The following is a 21359-nucleotide window of genomic DNA, read 5'->3' as shown; positions in this document are numbered from 1 at the left end:
AGCGCGCATGCGCGTGCCTTCACCAGCTGCACCCCCCGCGACACGTATACTGGTCGCCACATAAGAATGCCAAACTAACACTTGAGAAATAATTTGTGTTATATCCAAAGCATGTACATGTAGCAGTAAAATCAAGCGTTTCGATTGGCTGGACGTCTGCTTGTATACAATGATCATGTCTGAAATTTCGAAGTTGGGACAAGGGTTTTGTCTGGACAAACCAAGGAAGTCGTGTCAAATGATTATAAAACATGTTCAACAAGCGTTGATGTAGGTAATAATAATAGGTTAACATTCATTTAATTAACGACGTAAAAATATGCCATTTAAATATTTTAAATAATACAAATATTTTTTAAATCTTATTTTAATGTGTATATTTTTTAAATTGAACATTTACACATTGAAATATTCATTATGTATTTTTATTTCTCTATGCAAGAATGTTGCTTTCTGCATGCATAAAACAAAGAACGGTCATATATTTTTTCACCGTGGTCACCCTATGAGCGTTTGGCATTCTTAACTGGCGACAACTCTATATGGCACACGATCTGGTTCGCCAGTTTGCAGGGACGATTGTCACTTCCATAGGATGAGACGGAGCTGCTGCTTCACAATAATTGACTGTCCAATCGCGCGAGCAGAAAGGCATCCTTTAGACGCGAGGCTGTAACGTTTTCGATTATTACGAATTTGATTTCAGCTGTCGAATACATTCTTCACTGAACGATGCCCATCTCTATCGATCTGCTTACGATGGCTGGAACACGGTTATAGGCTATTTCTCAAAGCGGACTTAATGACTGATTTTTTACTTTACAATTTTTTTAATACGCATACACGTGTTATATCATAGTCAGTTAAAATCTGTCATTTTGTTTGATGCTTTTCAATCTTCGATGTATTGAGAGAATTTTTAGACATCGAATATTGGTCAAGAACATTGAACAAGAGTAGATAAATAAAAGTAAATATGTGTATGATCTCACTATTTTCCAAGTAATAATTAGGGTTTAAACGTATTTTTTCAAAACCTTAAATTTTGACAGTTAACATAAACATTTAAAAATTAAAGATGTAGTCATGAGTGATGTGTCGTACGCCTTGAATTGGCTGATAGAAAATTGAATAAAACAAGAGAGAGAATGTCAATAAATATTGCATAGGTAGGTGCAGATATACATAGTCATGAGAAATCTCGTAAAGCATAACGGTTGGTGACAGCGTTCGCTATCGGTTTTTGACGCACGGATATTACGCGCCGATAATTTACTCGATAATGTGATTCTAACAGGTCGAAGGTAATACATATACTAGACGCGATGGCCGGCCTTATATCTCTTTTTCCGTTACAATGTCAAAGTTTTGCTTTCGTTTTAAAGCAATTTTAAATACGCACAAACTACCTGTCGACTCGCACCGAGCACAATGCCGGGCCTGCCGTGTTATTGCGCTCGCCAATTAAAAAGTATTGCTAAGTGTTCTCGCGCCTCGCCTTGCGAACATAAACAATAAACCCGAGATGCTTGCGCATTTCGGTATCGTGAAAAAACTAATTACATTGCAAAGGACGTATTCAAAAAAACTAATTACATTTGCAAAGGACGTATTCCGAAAAAATGTTTTTCGGAGAGGGCGAGAGATTGTTTTCACGGCCCATGAAAGGCCTATTCAATAACCTACAATCCCAATTCACAATTTATTCTCATTCGCAAATTGAATGTGCTCGGTTTCTCTTTATTCCGTAGTAAAAGAACACAAAAAATAACAAAAAGAGTAAACACGTACAATACATCAACTTCTTCTTCAAACCTCATGGTGCATAGGGTACTGCATCATATAAACGTAGTGTTATCTTGATCGTTAATACATGAAGGAAGGGTGATCACCCATCCGCTTAAAAACTTTAGGATCCAGCTAAAACAATGCTTACTTTCCATTACAATGAATCTTGTATTGCGTGTACCTATATACTTACTTGGTTTTCAATTTTAATTTTTTGTTTAAACAAATAATTAATTATTATAATTAATTATTATATTATATTTTTCTTTAACTACTCATAATATTGCGTTTGCGCAGTGACCGTGGAGTTTGATGAAACATTGAGATAAGTAAAAAAAATCACGTCAAATGCTTCATTGAGATATCATTCCTTTTCTACTCGCACCACATCTGAATTGGAGTAGTTTTGAATTAACAACTTTTAATAAATAAGCAACAGCGTGAACATTGAGAATGAAAACACTCGAACTCAATTATGTTTGAGTATTTTTCGGTGGCTTTCAAGTAGAAAGGGTATCAAAGCGATAGTCCCCGATATGCCCGAGTAGGAACGAGTAGAGATATTGCTGAATAATGATAGTAACAAGATGAGTACTTATCCGAGTTCAATGTAGCCTTCTTCCAGAAATGCACGTTATTAGTCCGTTTCGATTCTAGGTAGGCAGACCCTCTTGAAATGGTGTTAGAAATCTATCTACAATGATTTCATCATCCTGTATTCACCAATATCACGTATTTTCGAGAAACGTTTAAGTGAAAGACGCAAAAAATATGATATATCTTGGGATTGGAGTAGATATTTTCATTTGAATTAGATTTGGGTGAATCAAGATTTTCCTCATGTTCTGGAACTTCTAGAAACTCTTTGAATGACGTCACTCATCTTCGATGTTTTTTGTTGTTGCTGTTATCACATATATTCGTCAGACTGTGTAGGTACCCATTTAACAATATTGACTATCTACATTTCCGTATTCTATGAATGACGTCATATTTACAAATTTATCAGATAAAAGTTTACAGGAGAATGTAAACTTTTTTTACGTACCTAACATACTACAGTACAATGAAATTGAATTGTAATATATATAAAATTATACAAATACGTTATATAATTATTATAGATATTTGAACGCAGATTTGGCACAGAACCTACTTTTTGCTAAATTTTCAATACATACATTATGCATATATGTATATATTTAACAATATTAATAAATAACATTTGGAGATACGATATTATTCGTGGGGTGTGTCAATAATGTCTCGACAAGGTCATTTTAAAGATCGGTTTTGGCATCCTTATTCGATTGATGTAATGAATAAATTTGAATCGAATAAAACTTTAGGCATTGAAATAATTTAGAGTTATAATAGTATGGATGTTGCCAATAATATTGAATCCTACTTAAATAAATTGAAACGTCTTGTTAGAATGTATGCTAGGAATATCGGTGTGGGAGTGTTGGGTTAGTTTAGGGCCTGAAAGTGAAACCGCAAACATTGGGCAAGTCCGCTTTTGCAAGGCTGAGTAATACGCCCTCATTCGCGGCACAACCAGTGCTCTGTGGCGTGTTCCGCTGTTTCTACTAACTCAACTTTTCTACACCAGTCTCTCGCTAACTCAACTCTCTACTCGCCCGATAACAAGCCTAGCGCTGAGGTTCCATTCCACTGCTTACAATGTTGTGTGGGATACGTTCGATAGTTTTTTTTCCGTCCGAGGTACACGCGGATTATTTATTTATCGAATTGCCTCTACAAATATAACATAAAAATTGTTAGCTGCGTTTTGTGTATCCCACGTAAAATATCCACCACAAATGTAATACTAATATATTTCTGTGATTTTTTTAGAAGTAACCGCTAGAACATTGCAGTGTCTTTGTTTGTATAGGGCCATTATTTATTTTCTAGATTTTTACCGAATTTGATATTTTTTGATGCATTTTATTATTTCAGTAAAGATAAAATTAAATTCAATCGACATTCATCTATTTTTTTATTTGCCTCGCACCCTTACTATTTAAAAAAGATTTGATCGGTGAATACTTGTTTATCAAGTATGGTGTTTGATAATGATGTTGAGCGGATCGAAATAGTTGTCATAGTGTAGTTTAATGATATGTAAGTGATATTTACTATGTAAATATTAATTTTAGATATTAAGACACAGTGACTGCCGAATCAATCAATTCAGCTTTTGTTTAGTTTGACTGGAGGGTATCGATCTATCGTCCTAAAATGATCGTGATTTCAACCTACTAATTCTCTTCTCGAAAACGCCAAACCACAGGCTTGCTAATGTAAACCTACTTTACTCGATTGACAGACGATGGTAATCCAATATTATAATAATGATATAATAATTTTCCTTACTTAAATATTCGTTATATTATATTTATATATTAATCGGGCGAGGTGAGTTTCATTTTTAGTAAAGCCTTTTTTAACCGTCTGCAATCGTGACACAACAGTCAAGCAAAAAGTGGTAAAAAAGCTTTGTGTAGCTATGGTGAAAATGAATAAAAAACAAAATCTATTTGCAGATTATCATGATTGTCACAATCGGGACAAAGGACTTTTTTGAAGGACGCATCCATAAAAAGTGCTAAGGGACACGTAACGATTTTTGAGTTATTAAGAAAAAAAAATTGAAACAAATTTAACGGTATGATTTTTTTTGAGGAGTAACCTAACTTTTTACTATCCGAACCAAGGATTATACACAAAAGCCAATTGTGTTATTTTTTCCATTGTCGAGTCCTTATTACATAATTTGTTTCTTCACAGGGATATTCCGAATAACTTAGAACAAAAGGTAACTCTACTCTCACGCAGGAAAAGGTAATGAAACTCGTAAAGTTGTCGCATAAGTAGGGTTATTGAAAGCAGTGTTGCATAAGTCGCAGCTGGATTAAACAGTGTCTTGGACATTTGGTAAGAATGATGGTTGCTATTTTTTGTTTATGTTCGCGTATGATTCATGCACGGTAGACAGGTACTGCGTCGTTGCTGAAAACCCCAATGTTTATTAGGCATACAATCATTGTATTTGTTTGAATAATAAACAAAGAAATATTGTTTTTTAAAAACATTATTCAATAATAAAAGTGCTCTTTTTATATGCGTCATTTTCTCGTTGTGGTTGTACGTATGATTGCATATTACTTATAAAGAATAATCTTTTGATAAAAGATCAACGTCACAGTGCTATCGTAAGTTCTCGAAATCCTGTCTGCATACGAACGTTATCTTTGGAACTCCTCGGATCTGACGTAATCCTCTCCACCTCCCATACTGCCATACTGCCATGCTTCCTCGCTCCCATACCGCCGCACTCCCATACTGACACATAGCAGTTACAGCATACGGTGAGTCAGCCGACAGTCCTATGACGTTAACTTCTAAATAAAACGTGCCGGTTTCGCTAACGCCACATCCTTCCGTTTTAAAGAAATACGTACTAAAATCTCGCCGAAATTTTAGCCTACCAGATTCGAGTCATACCCATCTCTTCGTCAGGACAATCACCATGCCAGCAAGCAAGCAACGCTATACACCACTATCGTAGCACTATTGACATACTTACCATATACCTACAGGAAATATTCATCGCAGGAGTTCGGGCCGAAGACGGCTACTACATCAAACCGGTAGACTAAAATCTCAGTACGCGATTTGCTAATTAATGTAACTTACTTTTTTTTATATGTGTGACCGCAAAATTAACGCTTTAAATATTAAAAACATTTATACTACATTCATGTAGTTTTTATTCACTCTTGTCCCAGGTGCTATTTTCCTTACCCGAGAACAGGTATTGAGGTCACGACACTTCACGGCAGGTCTCATTATCGCCAAACGTTTAGATTCATCAGTTCTAATTCTATTTACCTCGTTGTTTATGTAATTGTTCTTATTCATCTAATAAAGCCACATCGATGACGATAGTTTCCTACAATGTTTTTTTTAATACTTTCTCGTTAATAGTTATAAAAACGTATTTAGTCTTAATGAACTTACTTGACTTACACACTAACGTATGTAACATATTATTTTTCTAGCTTCTTTATTAGTACTTTAGAAATATTTAAATATAATATATTCTCATGGAATTAATGTCGTTGTTTTAATTTTGAATTCCCACTTTTATTGTACTCAAATCACCTGTACATAACATCGTTACATTTTTCGTCGTGTGTTAATATTTAAAGTTCATGTTCATTAAGTACAAGTAATATTAATCATGAATGGTGGGATGGATTCAATTTGTATGTACTCGCAAAGAGGGTTGTGCTTTCTTTCTTTTGTAGCGGAATGTAAGAGTCGTTTGTTTTGTTCATCGGTTCATTGATCAAGTCATTTAATAAAAATTCAATTTCGTGTCGATGTCGAGAGATGACAAGTTTCGTTGTAATACTAACCTTCACCGCAGCTGAGATTCCTAAGATTTGCGTGTCTCTGATCCAACAGTGCTTGCCCTTGGGTTGGATAGATGATGTGCCAGGCTAAGCGCTATGCAGTCATAGAGTATGTGTTATGTGAGAGCAGTCCACCGGTGTAGACCGGTGTTGCCCAGTGGAGAGCAATCTTTTGTTGTAACAAGCCGCAACCCCTCCCCCTCCTCCCACAGCCCTATTATTAAAGAGTTATGATTTATTCACTCGGGTGATATATAGCCCCGCGAGCCGCGCGTTGCTCTTCACTGTTGCGGACTATAGACGAGGCGGTCGTACGTGCCAAATGACGTCTCGGAGCGCGATAGTGTCAGGTGTGGCCGTACGACGGGTGCAGCGTGCAGCGTGCAGTATGTAGCGTTGCCCGAGCTGCAACTGTATCTAGGTCAGGCTATAATACCTTATGCATTAGTTGAAATCAGATAGCGTGACACGTTTTATCTTTCTGCCTGACCTATGTAAGCTATAAGCCGTGCCGCGGACGTCGAATAAGATCATTTCTGGTCCGTCGTACAGTGAATTTTTTGTATTTGGCACGCAAATCTGCCAAAAATCGCTTTTCTCCGTATTCATTTTCCGACTGGTAATGTAGTAAGTAGGTATTATTTTTGGCCGCTTCTGAACCGAGAGTAATTGATCGCCGTTAATGTCTGCCCTCATAATACAATGTTTTTCCGTTTGTTTTCTCACACAACGTGTTCGAAGGCTTCCGGAGTTCTCTTTGTTTCTGACGAGGATGGTCACGTATGTATGTGTGCGCGTTGATACGTTTTAAAACAAATCGAGGTTTATGGACAAAGTGGAGTAACCGCAAATCGACTGCCTCGCTCCCCTTTCGAAGGTTTCGTCCTTTGTTGTGACCCAGTTCTATAATTCACCTTGGTATCTCGGGAGAACTTTCCTAGTTATGATAACATAACCCACATGCATTACGTAGCGATGTCGGAATGGCTCGCTCCGCTCCACCCGATCGTTACGTGCATGTGTATGAAGTAAACGTACTTCAGATCATTTATTACTAACTATAATATATTTGTTTATCACGTTTTCAGTATCAATACAACTGTCGAGAGTTTCTTACGTAGTACGTGGAAAATGACTCGTGTATTCCCGTTTGTTTGCGTAAATTATTATCTAAAGCGGTGCTACTCGTACGTGTTTGACTATAGAATAATAAAATAATGAAGAATTGAATATGAGTGAAATATCCGCTATTAAAAGTAATGCGAACGTAGTACGAGTATGTAGCATATAAGTCAGCTACATTTGCTGCTACACTTATGCTCGTATTAATTTTTAATGCACAAGTGTTTTTTTTATAATTTGCTCTGGAGTATGAATTATGAACTAGTTAGGGAAAATGTTATCGTCTCGCCTTATGTAGGTTATTTGTTTGATGTGTGATAAAAACACGACATTTCCATTCTGAAGACTGAAAAAGTCCGTATCATAGAGCGGCGAGAACGCGCAGAAAGGTCACCCCGACAGTGCAGGAGCAGTGACCGCCGCCGGTGGCGTACGAACACCGCTCCGGGTACTATTGCAGCGCGTGCACCTTTCTGTCGTCGGCCGTTCAACGACTGATCGGAAATCGGGACTGGGAGAGACGACAGCTCCCACTTCGGATTCATCGTCCATCTACCTCAGCCCGTATTCGAGCAATCGATCAAAATAAGGTTTTTTTCACGAAAACGCATAAAAAGGGTCTGTCTGCCTGAAAATCTATATATGACCCCTGCGTACCTTCTTCACTCACGTAGCGTCCAATCACGTTCATCACAAGGTACGGTTAGTATTGATTCGACCCTTCGTTTATTGTTACATTAGACTCAACAACGTAATAGAGCGAAATTGAAAATACATATAAGCAACGAAAAACACGTCGAAATTAGTACATATGTATTTTATATTGGTTGATAACCCTTTAAGGAGTACGCATTTTGAATATCAAATGTGTCAGGAAAGTGTACATATTTGTTACGTGAAATATATTACGGCGTTTATAGCCAATGCAAAATTTGTTTCTCGATAATGTGAGTCTACAAATCACGTATAGCATGAACGTCCAACGCCACCCAAAAAGTATTATAGTCTTCTACAGAATGCCGCATAGGTACGCCAGTGCTCTCCGAGCATCGTTAGCGCCTGCCGCGGATAGACGGTATTACTCCTGAAAGGGATGAATTTTACAGTGTGGATTTTCCTTTTATTTTACAGTCCGGTAATTATAAGGAATGTTACTTTAAACCTGCTTAATAATAACACTTTTTGAAGACATTTTATGTTTCCCTTGTACCCCGAGTTTGCAATCTGCGCACCCACAATAATATTACTGCACTGTAAATTTCTGATTTCTAGATAAATTAAAACAATGGTGATTTTTTATTATGAGCTCATGCCTTGGAATTAGCATGTTGCAATAAAACGATTGATAAATACTATCAATAGTTTTTACTAAGTAATGTAAAAAGTCCACAATACACGTGTATGGTATTGTCTTTTATACGTGTGACACATAAAAGTAGCTGAATCAATTTTCTGTTGACAAATTATTATTTTTCAAATTGACAAAAAAAAAGCTTTAAGTAAATAAACGATTATTAATTCATTTGTCCTCGGTTATGCAAGATCAGCAGATCTTTCTCAAAAATCTGTAAATAGATGGCTAAAATAATGACTACCATGCGTCATCGTTAGATTGTAGGGTTGTAGTCCGTAATAGAATTTTGATGAATAATAGTTGAGTGGGAAATGCGATGACTGAATATTTTCTGCAAATGCCTTGGCACTCTTCCGTGTCTGTCTGCTGTGATGGTCGGGGTTGTGGAGGCGTCTGTGTGCCGGTCAGCGTCGGGTTGGAATCGGACCTAGCTGACTACTGAACTACTAATCCCTTTCACTGCATACACTAGGGCGCTTCAAGAAACTTGGTCGTTGTTTTATAAACTTGTATTTATTTAGATTGGGAGTGACAGGGAAATCAAATCGGGATTGAATTTTATTTCACATTTTCTAATTTTCGCAACTCAGTTCATGAAATAAAATTGCTTTGCAAGAGAGGTCTGTCAGGAAGCCTAGATGCTTTTGTATCAGACCCGGAAATGCGGTCGGGAAAGCTTTCAAAGTAGGGTTGTAATGTATGGTAGACTGCTATCAAAATATGTACAACATTTTAATTTTGTTTTTCTCGTTAGGAGAAACAGTTTTGTTCAGTTTTTTTATCTTAAAAATCTGATGCAGTCGTTTCTTTTCCCGCTACAGCGTTGTATAAAACGGTTTCGCTCTGCTATTCGATATTTTTGTAGCGATAAGATATACATACATATATTGTTTTCGCGCTGAGTGTCATTACTATTTAGTTTAAAAAAAGTGTTTAGTTATTTTTGCAGAACTAAATTACTGATATACACTTAACTGTTTTTTTAAAAATCACATATGTAAATGGCAGCAAAGGTTTCCGCTCTATGGAACTATGGATTCTGTCTGCCGACCTTTCTAAACAACATGTAGTGGTGACCTTGCGGTTTACCCCCTTCCCCGACCCTCCCCCACGCCGACTTATGCCTTCAGTTTTCAATATGATGAACCACGCACGAAGTAAATCCTTCGCTCCGGTGGAAACAATCTTAAATACACAAACTTCAGAGGAAACGATATTTTGAATCCAGCCGGTAGAATGTTAATGTGTTCAGTTAACTGTGTAATGTAATTTAAGGATATGATCCAAGGAAGGGATGATACGATGAACAGCGAGGGTTCCGAGATGGATGCATTGGTCTGTCAGCCATAGTGAAAACGTTCGCTCTGTTTAAGCAATTTAAATAAAAAATGTTATTTAGAATTTAGGCTTCCAAATACATATTTCGTTGTTATAAGCAAACGTAATCTTTTAGGAAGGAAGAATAGCGATCCAGCATTCCATTGTAATTCGGCTCAGTTAGACAGCAGACATCGGACAGTAAAATCATTTAACAACAACAACAACGTGGAGCACTTGGCAAAAACTGAATGTAGCTTTAAAAGTCAAGCCAACAAAGTAAACGCGTTCACTATAAAATGGAAAGAGCAAAATCTATCGCTGTGAAAATTTTATACATACTCGTATAATTGAAAATGCACGTATCTCAATGTCATGTTGAGAAATGTGAAATATGAGAAAAGTACTAAAAGTTCCACCAAATAGAAATATTGTATTTTTGTTTTGTCATTATGTGGATTACTCATTCTTGGTAGGCATATAAAAAAACGGTGAAAAACTGTCTTGAATATAATTGATTACCCGATCATTGATTTATTATTATTCAACTTTTAGATACTTTGTTTTCTTTTTGTGTCGTTATCAAATGAAATGTGATTCAAAATTGTTTCGCATATTGGGAAACTTTAGATTTACTATACTATAATCATTGATTATGCATCAAATAACTTTGAATAATTTATTATATATAGCGCCATTTTCCTAATTATTATTCCTGCATTCTAATGTAACTGCGCAGTGCCGACACGTTACAATTTGTACCCGCTAGGACTTCAACATTTTGAATAAAGACTATACGTGGCGGGTTTGTATTTTATTTCACGTTATTCTTGCAAGTATGTTTTTTTTTAATTTAGCCATCATTTAATTTACTTTATTTATATGCAAGTTCACGTGTACCCTTGCCTTTGACGAATCCAGCTTGCTCAATTGAAATTTGCCAGTCGAGGTAGTGTTTTAGCCTTGCTTTTAATATGTGTAGCAATATTTTGCTGGCATGAGAGATGAGTGAGACAGTTCGATAGTTTTCACACTTTAGCGTAGAACCCTTCTTGTGTATTGGAATAAATACAGATTCCACCCAGTCCGTTGGCCATATTCCTGATTCCCATACCGAATTACATATATCGTGCATCCTCTTAATGCCGTCATCGGTCATATTCTTTAGGAACTCAGCTTGGATTCCGTCCTTTCCAGGCGATTTGTAGGATTTGAGTTTTTTAATGGCATTCTCTACTTCCTGGAGGATTATATGGGGTTCATCTGGATTTAAGTCATTGAATTCTGCCTGGGGTTGCATACTATCATCTTTGTATAGATCCGCACAATACTCTTTCCACCTTCTGATGACTGTCGATTTCACAGATGGTATTTCCCTGCCTGTCCTCAATGGTCCATGTTCGAGGCTTGAACTTCTTGGCGAGTGTTTTCACTTTTTGGAACAAGTCGCGAGTGTGATTAGTGTTAGCGTGACTTTCAATATCCTCGCAAATCGAATTGATGTAGCGCTCTTTATCCGCTGTGCAACTTCTTTGGACTCTTCGGTTCAGTTCGGAGTATTGGACTCTTACTTCCTGGGTAGATGTGCTCAATTTCTTAAGCCGTTTCCTCTCTTCAATTAATTTCCAGGATTCTTCGGATATCCATTGACCTCGTGTTTCCATATTTGTCCTCGGGGCTTGAGACTCTTTGATGCTTGACGCTATGATATTCTTTAGCTGTGACCATTTGTCTTCAGGATTATTAGAATTATCTTGAGAACTCTGGATCATGGATGAGAAATTTACTTGGAATTTCTTCAAGATGTCTTCAGAAGGGGTAGTTCGTTTTTTAGCCACATTTCGTTTTATATTTTTCAGCTTCATTTGGATTTCAGCAACAAGAAGTTGATGGTCGGAACCGCAGTCGGCTCCTGGAAAAGTTTTCACATTATGAACAGTCGATCTCCATCTCTTACTTATCATAATGTAATCAATTTGATTCCTGTATCTATCGCCAGGTGACTTCCAGGTATATAGTCTGCGTATGTGGTTTTTGAACCACGTGTTCATAATAGTCAGTTCAGTTTCTGTGCAAAAATGCAGTAGTTTCTCGCCTCTATCATTACGTGTGCCAATTCCATAGTGTCCGACAATGTTGAACATAAGCAAATCTTGAACATAAGACAAATAATCGAGAAAAGTCGGGAGTTCAAGGTTCCGGTCGTACTTTGCTTTATTGATTATACAAAGGCTTTTGACTGCGTGAATTGGAATTGCCTGTGGAAGGTTTTGGAAACAATGGGTGTACCGAGACAGTTGATAGTTCTTATTCACAACTTATACGTACAAAATTTGGCATCGGTAAGAGTTGATAATTTCCTCTCAGAGTCATTTCAAGTACAAAAAGGCGTGAGACAAGGGTGTATACTGTCTCCTGATCTCTTCAATATATATGGAGAATATATAATGAGGGAAGTACTAGACGGGTGGGAAGGTGGCGTATCAGTAGGGGGCAAAAAGATCTCCAATATAAGGTTTGCAGACGACACAACGCTAATAGCCAACAATGAGGACGAAATGGCTGAACTCCTCCATAGAGTCGAAATAGAAAGCCAGCATTTAGGACTTCAAATAAACAAAAGTAAAACCAAGGTTCTTGTCATCGACCGATTCGGCACCCTGATAAGGAACAATCCTTTAAGGGATTATGAAGAAGTCGACGACTTTATCTATTTAGGTGCACTCATTTCTAAAGACGGAGGCTGTGAAGTAGAAATCCGGAGAAGAATTGGAATGGCAAAATCAGCAATGTCTAGTCTGGCGAAGATATGGAAAAATCGGTCCATACTGAGGAGAACGAAAACCCGTCTAGTGAAATCTCTTGTATTCTCCATTGCGCTGTATGGAATGGAAACATGGACACTGAGGAAAAAGGAAAGACATATGCTGGATGTGTTTGAAATGTGGTGCTGGAGGAGGATGCTGCGCATTCCTTGGACTGCAAGACGCACAAACGTCTCCATTCTCCGCGAACTGTCAGTGACAGAAAGACTCTCCACGACTTGCAGGAAAAGGATTCTGTCCTACTTTGGGCATATCGCCAGAAAGAACGAGAAGAGTCTTGAAAAACTGGTAGTAACAGGTACAGTTGAAGGCAAGCGGGCAAGAGGACGGTCTCCAACAAGATGGACAGACCAAATAAAGGAATTAACCGGATCCTCGCCAAACGCAGCCATCAAGTTGGCCCAGGACCGGGAAGAATGGAGAGAACTTGTGCACCAAGTGCCTGACATTCCAGAAGACCACGACGCTCAGCATTGAGCAAGAAGATGAAGAGATATGCAAGTTTAAAGCAGTATTTGTTATTATATTGGTCAATCTATTCGTGAGAAATATTCTATTGTATTATATTATGAGAAGTCTCACTGTTAGGTGTGATTAAAATCGTAGGGCCGTAAGTAATTGCTAAATATCTTGATGGCCTCTTTCACGATTTTATAGTAACGTATTTTAAAAACTCTTTCGAGCAATAGTTGGTCCTTGGTAATGTTAATCACACCAAGAACTAACCGAACTTTCTGGTAATTTCGTAAACTAAGACTGAAAAAAGGAAACTGTAAAAAAAAGGGTACTTAATAACCATTTATGTTTTTTTTTTATTTAAATAAAACAGTGTTATTTATTTTTATGATACATATTTCACGTGAAGTGAAGACAGCCGCAAACGATGCAACCGAGTTTTAAAAAAGTCATGCACGGTGAGTGAACGAACGGACGGTTGTGTTTTGTGTGCGTACTGAAATTAACTATAAACGAACAGAAAAAAAAAGATGTTAAATTTGTGCTGAAATAGATCGGAATTGATTAAATCCGCCGAGTACAGTGCTCGAGGAGTGTTGGCGATTGATGAACGCTATGTATTTTGGCCGCTGTTCCTCGCATCTCCGCCCGAATTACCTTGCCCATTTATATCTCCAACCCGTGTTTTATCTTTTTGACTCCAGTAATGCACCAGTTTCTTCCTGGTGCATTCTTTGTTACTGACGAAAAGTGTAGATGCGCACGCTTTAGGCGATTATCCAGACGGTCGATTGACCGTCTGGATAATACCGCGATTGCAGCAGATAGACAATTCATATACTCGTACTACATAGTTTAGATAACTTTTACTTTTAAACCGATTATCAATCCCTATTATCAGAAAATATTTTTTCTGCTACCGAATACAAATAAAGTTATCTGCATTGGTTAGTTAAAACGTTAACTTTCCTTTGGAATCGACAGCCAGGTCTAGGAGATATTTTACGTGAGGATTTTAAAACATTTATCCGATCAGTGAGATAATAGTTTTGTTGACGTTTCAGTCATTCTTGAGTTTGGTAAGACATTAATTGTAACATTCCATAATTTTCTTTTCCCCAATATAATCACAATGAAGCGTTCTTCGTGTAGCATTTTAGGAAATGACGGTATATAAATTATCCAGATTTAAAAAATATTATTCGAGCTGATAACAGTTTTTGATAAATTTATGACCTCAATTCGTTAAGACGGGATTATTTTTTACCTGTCAATGTTTATTTTTTACAAAATACGTCGTAGAAGCTTTTGTTCTCAATTAGAAAATTAAATCAAAGTACGCTTTCCACTGGTGTTTTTACGCCATTTTGTGGTGGTGGATTGTGAATAGATGAGGGCCTTATCGGAGCGCAATACCCTCTTCTTTATAACTTCTACCAACAAGGCAACACTAAATCAAGGTATAGCTATACACATTGCGATCGCTTATTAAACCTACGCACTACTATATTTCCAAAACGTTCCGTAGCTTTTCGTACTTTTGACGCTCATTTTCTGTGATTTCGTGAATTTTATTTCAGGAAAAGCAGGGGTTTAAATTCGATGTTTTATGCGTTTTTGTGTGTAAATCGTTACCCTCGAGTCAGTAGTTGGCAAAGCTAGTGAGAGAAATGAAATTTATAATGCGGTAAATTAGCATATGTACATTTTCCGTCTTGCGTGCGGCGCACGTAGTGTCGAGAGTCATGCAAATTTCAAATCGTGAGTTTCGCAGCTCTTGACCCCAGTCGCTGGCACTACAGGCTGTGTAAACACGCTGTTTTCTTTCTTAAACATTATGGCCGTTGATTTTGCACTGGCAACCCTCGTATTTATCTTCAAAACGGCATAAAAAACGCACGCACTCACTCACCTTTATTAAACATATCGGCCATTTTGTTACTGGCAGTAAAGCGATCTTATGCTTTGAATACCATAAATGATATGGTGTTGGTAGATTCGAACGATTCTTCGACCCATAAATTTGAGTGCGCAACTGCTATTTTCCTACCAGCTATTCCTCCTTCATTTCCTATGAATACATACTACTGTGTACTGTCATTATCATTTGCCTCCTACTAAATATGTTCCGATTCCAAATTTCAGAATCTGGAGCGTAGGACTAATTACCTTTGTTTTCATAATAATTGATCAAGTTGGTACCGCGTCGATCTGATGCGGTGAGGCCACCGGGCATAGGGATGCCCGGCACCATCTCGGTGCGGACAGGTGAAAGAGGAAAAGCGATGTTTACTCATATTCAAAAAAAATAATTCTGACTTGATCGAGGGCTACCTTAGTAAGGCAATACAATAAGAAAGTATTATTAGTAAAAATAATATAAAAAATATATATAAATAATTGAAAAAAACAAGTCTATTTTTATATTATATTGTATTTTTGTTACTATGAAGTTTAGATAGAGTAAGCGAACAAAGAAACAGTACGAACGTAGATTTTCACAGACATGTTTTTTGTTAATTCAGCCGTCTATTACCCCTTCCAAGGGGTCCAATATTATATATTAGGGAAGCAGTGTTATAATATTCGTGAACATCAAATTAATGTTTCAACGGACCGAACTTGATTCTCCGCCATAAATTTATCTAGTAAATTAGGTTATCGATTTATCCGTTTCACGAAGATCGCAAATTTATATTTCCCAACTTCTTTATTATCACTGTAACCTTCAGCGTATTATGAACGCTTTATCAGAACACAAGTGACGCACACATCTCACAGTTAGCTTTGTGTTTTTGTTACACGTGTGGCGAATGGGAGATGAAAGCGACTTTGTTCAATATAGGAGAGAATCGGAGTCATTCGGATCTACGCACTGGGAAGTGGGAAGCCGGGGTACATTGTTCTCGCTATAATCAGTGGGAAATGCAGCAGCCAATCGGCTCGGGGCCGAGGGCCGAGTGCCGAGGGCCGAGACGCAGTTTCTCGGTATGTGCGCACTGCCGACTTTATGGGAGTTATTCATTCGGGATGTTCATCACAAAACAAATTCCTGCCTTTGTCCGGCCGAACTGCTTTTGTCTTCGAGTTCGCCGATCTTTTTTTGTCCAATTTTAGATTCCCTTTGTATAAATTCTAGTTTTAATGCGAAACAACTAATATCCGCGATTTTATCGGTTTCGCGTAGCAATTAGGGACCTGGCCAAAATTTACTTTTATTCCGGACTTACTTTTAAACGTGAGTATCGCATCCTACATCTTGAAGATGAATTTCAAACATTCAAACCTGTATGTTTTTGTATGTATGTATACTAAAAGTCCTAGAAATGTGTATACAATATACATGTATAAACATATATATTTTTCTGGCTAAAAAAACTAACCATCACGCCGCCTCACCGCAGGGGTAGGCAGAGAGAATAGAACGCCACACCACTCTGTCCTTGCAAACATTCTTCGCCTCTTCTACGTTCATGCATCTCCTCATACATACCCGCCGATTGTTTCGACTCCTAACCTGACCACTTGGCACGATCAAGTGTTTGGCATACTTGATCGTGCCAAGTTTTTCTCGGTCTTCCTCTGCTCCTTTTTCCAATTACATCCGCATCATAAATTTGTTTTACCGTTCTTTCCTCACTTATTCTACATGTCCAAACCATCTCAACACACCTTTCTTAAAATTTTTTAAATTTTTCTGGCGAGAATTAAAAAATCAAATAGTAAAAAATAGAAAAATTCAGTATTTGTAAAAAATTAATAAAACCGAAAAAATCAAAGGCTCGAAGGTCCTATCAATATTAGTCAGAAAGTCTTCTTTTGTTGATCCGAAAAATAAATATTTTTGGCCCGAAAGGCCCATGTCTGGTTGGCCCGAAGGAGTGTACCTCTGTTGATCTAAAGGGTTTATTTACCCCTGTTAGCCCAAAATATTTACTTTGTTGATCTGAAAGGCTTCCCTCTTTTTGGGCCGAGGTTCCGGCGGAAAAATCAACTGAAATTGTCCGAAATAAAAATTAGCTTATTTTTTATCTTATTGACAAATCATGGATGAAGTCGGGCTTAAAACACAAAATTTTCGTTATGAGACAAATTTCCAGGGTCTTGTATTTTTTTTTTACCTAAAAGTGTCTTGCGTAACGAAGCGAATGATGGAGTATTTCCGATCTAACAATTCGCCATTGTTTTCGCCCGCGTCCTTCTGATTGCTCGTTAGGCGTGAAGGTAGTCTCTAGAAGCTGCAGGCTGCACTACCCACTGATACTCGCACGTGCCATGTTTATTGTTTTACTTTATTACATTCCGATAACCATTATTTCTGGCATATAATTTGTATATCGCTAGTACCGTCTTGTACCGAGAAAACTCGCTTTGTTCCAGTTGCGATATTTTTCCGTGCCAAAATAGAGCGGTTCTAAAGGTGCCAGGTAGCTAACCTACGACATGAACAAATCTCAGTTTTACGTGCTCGACGTAATTCGCGTTTAGTATGGTGTATTACGCGTGTGATGTGTCTATCGAGCGAGCTGGTATCCTCCGGGGTTTTGTTTGCTGGCATTGTTGAATTTTTCGCTTTCCTGTCCTTTGTGCGACTTGCGCTCTGCCAGGTAGAAGTTCCCGCGCAAGTGTCGGTCCCCGCGCCACCTGCCCCGGCCCGGTGCACGCGCACCGGCGGCCCGCGCGCCCGCGCGCCCGCGCGCCGGCACGCCGAAGGACTGAGGCACCCTCCGCCTTCACCCCGAGCCCGCGTCCATCGCGGCTCCGCTGTCAGGCTGCGCCCCGCTCGTATTCGCTCGGGAGATTCCGTTATCGCTCGGCTCGTCTCCGCTTCTGCGCATTAACGGTGACTTGCGTTTTGTCGAGGGAGCGAGGGAGACGGCGATGGCCCGTCGCGTCCGCACCGAAACTTTTTGATTCATACACGCACGCAGCTGTGTCGTACGTACCTACGCGTAGTTGTATGTCACTATCACTATGCACCCGCACACACACGCGCGCGCCGCGACACGTGCAAGTGTAGTGCACCGGGTGGTTGATACCTCGTTTCGTCAAAATAACAGGGCATTAGCACTCGTAAACCAAATTTTACACTGGATATCCTAAATTTAACGCGCAATATTTTTATCGAAAAATATACGGAATATTTAAGAAACAACTTTTATTTAAGAAAACCACTAGCCTTAATGACACAGAGAATAAATGGAGTTTCTCAAATTGACCGAGGAGAGTGGATCCATAAAATCCTTTCAAAGTGAATGATTTTAAATCTGAAATTCCAAATTATACCCATAATTCATATTCTAAAACTGTTAAATTCGTGTGTTACGTGTTCTTCGTATGTATCATGTTTTGTAGATTTAACTCCCCCACTTTCTACTTTCTCGAATGTTAACTATGTTTGTAGTTTCCCCGAAACCTCGGAAGCAAATATTTTCTTTTCATTCGAATGTATTTCTCTTATCGATGACACATCGGTCGCATTCCCCCGGCGTGTGTCACGCCATGAGCCGTGACTCTTCAGAACCAAAAGGTCGAGGCCCTTAACTTTTTTCTAATGAAAAGAACAGTGTTCGTTGCACTTTCCAATAGAGACACCATCTCGTGCGGCAGTTCGTTTGGTCAGAAGTGAGAAGTGATCTCGCGAGGTTCCGAGAAGCGCGTCTCGCGCTTTGTGACAGGGTTTTCCGTCAATGATTAATTTTTCACCGTACTGTTCCCCCACCTCCCCTTCCCCCCGCGCCCGAGCGAGCTGTTCGCTGCAGGCGGGCGGGGAGAGGGCGGGGCGGGGGGCGCGCAGGCCGGAGGGGCGCCGCCCGCCACGCCGCGCCAGTCCACGATCAGCGCTCGTTGCGGGAGGGCGGCTTTCGCGCTCGCCATCAGCAATAAACTAAACAGATTTTTTTTCGAAAATTAAGTTCGCACACGTGTCGCGAAGTAGTAGATTAACAATAAACAACCATCAGTGCCAAAGTAGTTGGAGCGTTTCTTACGTTTATTCGGTCTATTCGCGAAGAAAACGCGATCCGAGCAAAGTGCAACGGTCTGACGAAAATTCACGCTTCGTGTCGGTGTAATACGTGTGATAATAATATAATATTGTTGGAAAATAGCTGTTGAGGTTAGTGAGTGAGAATATTCGAGTACAGGATACGGGAGACGGGATACGCGGCGAAGGAGACAAAGGCTGGCTCCGAGTCGGAGTCCGAGTCCGCCCAGCGGAGTAGCTGCACCACCACCAGCGCACCGCGGCACGCGTGACGATGTGAGTGTGCCCACCGCCGCCCGCCTGGCTCCCCTTTGTCCCGTGCAGCGCATCACTTGACCCGTCATATCCTACAAATTGATTACGATAACCATCGCCGAATTCCGTGTATCGCCTCTGCCGAAGTTAAACAACAGCTGACGTCATTGATTTCGAGTTTGGACCGCTTCGCTTTATTGTTCGCACCATTGAAACGTGTATGTAAATATTGTTCATCGCGAGCGGACTGGGTGTTCCGGGTATTCGTGCCTACCTACCTACCTACCTACCTACACTACACCACACCACACCACACCACACCACACCACACCACACCACACCACACACTACATGCCGAGCGCCGTTTCTTCCGTCATCCAGAAACAGCTGCCAAGTACCTCGATTGCCGACTGGCCGGAATTATTATTTTCGCCTTTCGTTATACGCTTTGTTTGACAGATAAACGGGAGATGTACCGCGTCACGAGTTTTGCTGTTGATAACGACTTTTATCATTAATCATTTCGTGCTGTTTACTGCTGTGTGGTGCGCTGTTCAATTTTAGATATAACGCGGGTAATGCTCGACAAATAAATATACGCTGTAGTTAGCAATAATTACTATATTTACTCATTATGAAAAATTCACTCGCATTTATTTGGTTAAAGCGTCGTTCGTTTCGATATAGTTTCATCTTTATTGTTGATTACGCATAAAACGGAACAAAAGAATTATAAATTTTATTCGCGTGGGTAAATGCCTCATTTCCTCTACGCATTCAGTCGATGCGAATCAAACATAGCAAAATCCATTTATCGTGAATCATGAGGTTTCTGTTTTTAGAAAGTACATTTTGTCGATGTAAAATCGGTTTTTGATTTTTTGTGATATTTCTTTGTTGCTTCAAAATCAAATTCAGTCTGCATAAAATGCTTCGCATTGTAAATAGTAAAGAATCTGTCAACTCATCTTCTTTTCAATATGAACTTTGTTCCAACTCGATCCACGTGTCTTTATTGTTGACTCAAATTCCCGGTATTTTACTTTTGTCTGCCTACTCAGTGTAGTGGTCCCGGGTTCGACTGGTGCCTGAAGCGCAAAACTGCCCTTCGTATAGTAAACGATCAAATTAACGTCGCATAAATTTGATGCGTGCCCTATGTGTTACGTTTAACGGTCAGTAGCAGTAATTTTCTCTAGAGATACCAAATATACTGTCCAAAACTTTTTTTCGAATTATTTTCTCGAGCCATTATCGTTTGCTTTTGTTATTGTTGATAGTTTTGTTACTGTTTGGCGGTAGGGTAGTACGGCGCTGTGTGGCTCGAGGTTCTTGTACCCCTTGCAGTAATTTGAGTGTCATTGTGCGGCGGGCGAGGGGGCGGGGGGCAGGGGCGAGGGGGCAAGGCCGCCCCCCGCGCCGGGTCGTTGCTCCCCCCCGCCCCCCGCACACGGCCGGTGCACAGTGCAGACGGAGCCCCTGACGTGCGGGCCGACGAGCCTGCCATTATTATTTATAGCGAATTATGCCGAGGGAAGGTGATCACGGTCTGTGATCGACTTTACACTACCAGCCCGGGTAGGTTACTCGATATGTTATTGGAAAATATGATCCGACTCATATTCTCGTCCCTCGCACTATTTTACATTCGAGTGGATAGTGTCATACAAATCCAATAGATATGACATGAACCCATTGATAGTATTTATGGAATACACGCCCGACTCGACTTGCTCCGCGAGTGACTCGGTGATGATAATATTAGCCATTCCTCACCTCTGTATTTTATGTTCATTATGGAGGAAGGAGATCGTGGTATAATTAATTGTACC

At 39.3% G+C, this 21359-nt stretch overlaps 1 protein-coding gene across 15 annotated transcripts in view; it reads left to right on the top strand.

Annotated features, from left to right (window-relative positions):
* The window catches only part of LOC148300047 (AN1-type zinc finger protein 6-like), a 57761-nt gene that overhangs the window by 4828 nt on the left and 31574 nt on the right, over nt 1-21359 (top strand). For 3 of the 15 annotated variants that reach the window (XM_088275346.1, XM_088275341.1, XM_088275336.1), the window contains exon 1: nt 19115-19548. The exons of 8 other annotated variants lie outside the window; for them this stretch is intronic. The gene's annotated coding sequence lies outside the window, so the exon portion shown is untranslated. Of the gene's footprint in view, nt 1-17692; nt 18130-19114; nt 19746-21359 lie in introns of those variants that run through there. 4 more of the 15 variants (XM_088275350.1, XM_088275345.1, XM_088275340.1 and 1 more) reach the window with 2 other exon arrangements.

Source organism: Brachycentrus maculatus, unplaced genomic scaffold (genome assembly GCF_059751285.1).
Source record: "Brachycentrus maculatus isolate JH-2025_06_01 unplaced genomic scaffold, ASM5975128v1 h1tg000848l, whole genome shotgun sequence".
Taxonomy (NCBI): domain Eukaryota; kingdom Metazoa; phylum Arthropoda; class Insecta; order Trichoptera; family Brachycentridae; genus Brachycentrus; species Brachycentrus maculatus.
This window is presented reverse-complemented; position numbering and strand designations above follow the sequence as displayed.